Source organism: Nothobranchius furzeri, chromosome 8 (assembly GCF_043380555.1).
Source record: "Nothobranchius furzeri strain GRZ-AD chromosome 8, NfurGRZ-RIMD1, whole genome shotgun sequence".
Classification (NCBI taxonomy): Eukaryota; Metazoa; Chordata; class Actinopteri; order Cyprinodontiformes; family Nothobranchiidae; genus Nothobranchius; species Nothobranchius furzeri.
The window spans coordinates 79345145-79348966 of NC_091748.1; positions in this window are offsets into that span (position 1 = coordinate 79345145).

Here is a 3822-nt window from a genome sequence, read left to right on the forward strand (position 1 = left end):
CCCTCCCCCTGCGCAGCGGCCGCAAACTCACTGATGCGCCTGCAGCCTCTCGGAGTTCCCGCTGCTCTAAACATTAAAATAATTATTTCATTTTCTGTTCCTCACTTCTGATTACTTTCAATGGTGTCTGTTTGTTGCAACCAGCAGGTACAAAAACTAACTTGTTTTTATTTGACTATTTTTCTGTCCTGCCTGTTTATTATCTTCCTGCATCTCCTCTCAGTCCTAAAGAGAAACTGCTACCTGGGTTCATATATATTCACCTCATGAGTTACCTTTGAACTGCAGCTCTAAAAGATCTACTGACCGCAGAAACAGCGGAGTGCTCGCCGGCCGCATCGGTGAGGTGCGTCAGCGGAGGACAAAGCAGGTGATGCGCCCCGATCCACAGCAGCGAAAAGCATCAGGCACAAATAAAAGAATAAAAGACAGAAAACATAAAAGGAAATGAGCCGACATGAACGATCGCGTGTTAAATTAGTTTTTGAGGTGGCGACACCTGATGTGATAATGTTACTGTGGCCGTGCTCAGGACGCAGATGTCTGGAGCGCATCAACGATCAGAGCTTTGCATGTGCAAGCTGGTTAAGGTTAGGATGGGGGTGAGGGGAAGGTTAAACTGCAAGAGGGTAAAGGTCACAGTTTGGTTAAATGTCCGTTTTACGGCGGGTGTCGGTACCGACGCTCTGGCACAGTGCGTTACCTCCCGATGCGCAGGAGCTTGTCACCTGCTGACAGCAGGCTGCTGTCTTTTCCGAGGACTGCCTCTTGCCGGTCATTATCACGTGACAGCGACTAGTTGATGACAGGCATAACAAGTCACTACAGAGCGGTGAAGTCGACTAGTGACTAGTTCATACAACCCCTGCTACTGCTCCCCAGAGTGTTCTGCAGCATAATCAGCACGTTCTCTTTGAACTTATCAAATTTTCGCCTCCTCTTCGTCTCCGCACGGTTAAAGTTACCCTCGAGGTCTATCACTGGCAAATCAAAAGTGAGACGATGACACAACCGCCCCCGTACTTGCTTGTTACCACATTCCACCCGGCCACAATAAGAGACCAGCCATTATTCACCTCCGCCGACTCCGACACCGGCCAAAATATGATACCCGGCCGTTAATTAAATACAGGCTAATATTAGAGGATTTACGGTATATATATATATATATATATATATATATATATATATATATATATATATATATATATATATATATATATATATATATATATATATATATGGTATATATATGTATATATATGGTATATATATGTATATATACCAGTAGCAGGTAATGGTCAGCAGTGTCAAAGGCTGCAGTCAGGTCCAGCAGGACCAGAACAGAACGGTCCCCTGCATCACTGTGAGTCAGAAGGTCATTAGAGACCCTAAGAAGAGCTGTTTCAGTAGAATGAGCTCTACGAAAACCTGACTGGAAGCTATCATAGATGTTATGTTCATCAAGAGCAGCTGTGAGTTGTTCAGCCTATGAGCTAGTAAACTAAAATATGACTGAGCTATTTCAGTAAAATTCATCTTGGAAAGCTTTTTGGGAAACATGAACATTAAAAAGCACAAAATGAGACAGAGTGCAGGGAGAAGATGGAACAGTCTGATGTCAGGCTGCAGGTTAGCACAGCTAACCGTCTGCAGATGGCAGAGAAGAAACCTGAGATGGAAATAAAAGAAGGAGTTCAGAGCAGCAGCAGAGGTGGAAGAGGAGGTGCACGGGTCGGGATGAGGGTCGGATTTTACTCCCCTGACCTCTAATCATCCTGGATTTCTTCCAGGCTGCTGCTCAGAACATTTTTTCTGCATGTTTATTTTTCACTTCCTGTTCAAGTGAATGACTATCATTAGAGACAACGTGCACACTTAGTGCACGTGTTCATCGTCCACCAGCACGAGAAACCAATTTTCATTTTCATGGATGAAATTTAACCAAATGTGTCAACTCAATCCAAGATGGCCGACTTAACTGAGGCTCCGTTTGCTGAAGTGAGGCAGCCATTTTAAGTGAAGTGTGAACTTTTTTCACTGTTGTGCACCATTGAAACGGTCCATGCACTACTACAGTAGTGGTTTCAGACTCGTTCCTGACCCTGACCTCCTGTAAACGACAGGATTGAGAACCACCGGACGAAGGGCCGTCTCTTTCCACTGGTTCTGGAAAACCAACCAAACATTTGGAGTTATGTCCCTTCTGTCCCGCTCTGACTGCTATCCACACCTTCATCTCCTCACGCTTACACTACTGCAACTCTCTTTTTCTTTCATGACCGGACAAGACCTAGAGAAACTCATTCATGTGTTCATCTCCAGCAGGCTGGACTACTGCAATGGTCTCCTAACTGGTCTTCCCAAAAAAGCTGTGAAGCAACTGCAGCTTGTTCAGAACGCTGCTGCTGGAGTCTTAACAAGAACCAGGAGAACCGAACCCACCACTCCTGTTCTTAGATCTCTACACTGGTTACCAGTAATTGTGCTGTGGAAATAAAGCTTCCTGGCCTTTTCACGTGTCTGAGCAGAACCTCCCTGAACCGTCTGCAGGTGGTTCAGAACGCCTGTGCTCGGCTTCTGACCAAGTCCTCCAAACACACCCACATCACCCCGCTTCTCCTCCAGCTTCACTGGCTGCCAGTCAACTTCAGGGTTCATTTCAAGATCCTGGTTCTGGTCTATAGGGCCTTACATGGACAAGCACCATCTTACATTGGTGATCTTCTTAGTCCCTACAGCCCCAGCAGGTCCCTGAGGTCCAGTGACCAAAGCCTACTGGTTGTGCAGCACCAGGCTAAAGGTCAAAGGTGACAGATCATCTGCTGCTGTGGCCCCCAGACTCTGGACCTCTCTCCCCCTGAGCCTGAGATCAGTGGACTCAGAGGTCTCCTTTAAACTCACCGTTCAGGTTTGGTGGGACCTCCATCACCCTCTCCTTGTTCTGCTCTTATTCCGGCTTTCCCAGGATCCACCGGTTTCCCTCTTTCCTTTCATTTTCTCTTTCCCTTTCTCCACATTTTTAATCACAATTTCTCATTGGATGATATTTTTAATCATTTTTAAAAATCTTTTTATTTGTGAGCTTTTGTTCGTGTGAGGCGCCTCGTGACTTTTATCTCCAGAGGTGCTGAACAAATTCTTTGTTTTTGTCGTCCTGAAGCCGCTTTTCTAAAATCTGCCTCTGCCTCTGAACTAACGTCCAGTTTTTTTAACCAGCTTCAAAACAAACAAAGCTGTTAAACGTGACTTTAACCTGAACTTCACAGATTAACACGGATTAGCAGGATAATCTGTGAGTGATGCTGGAGGAAACAGAAAATGAAGCAGGATTTGATTTTGAGCCATTGATTCAAGCAACACGTTAAACTGATTTGGATTTCAGCTCCTCTGAGAGTCAGACTCAAACACGTCTTTGTTCCTGCTGCTCCGAGGAGACACCACAACAATGACCTCTGCTTGGCAGCTAATAAAAACTGGCCTCCACATCTTTTTTGCATCTGGGGGCCAATTTTGTGTGAGTTAAAAGGCGAAACACCTCAGGAGGGCACGGAGTGGCGGCAGGGCGGAGCCAGCGCTGCAGTGGAGTCCAGATGGTGGCCACTTTGGGCTGGAGAGAGAGAGAGAGTCGTGATTAGTGAGGGCCACACGCTCATTACTGAGGTGACCCATGGAGGCAGATTGGGGTCAAAGGTCATAGGAGTGCATAAATCCCCTGTAGGAATACTGATAAGAGAGGAGGACGGAGTGTTGGCTCTTCATGCGTGGTTGCTGTAATAAAAGACGATTTAAACAGATAAAACCTTTAAAAGCACAACCCTG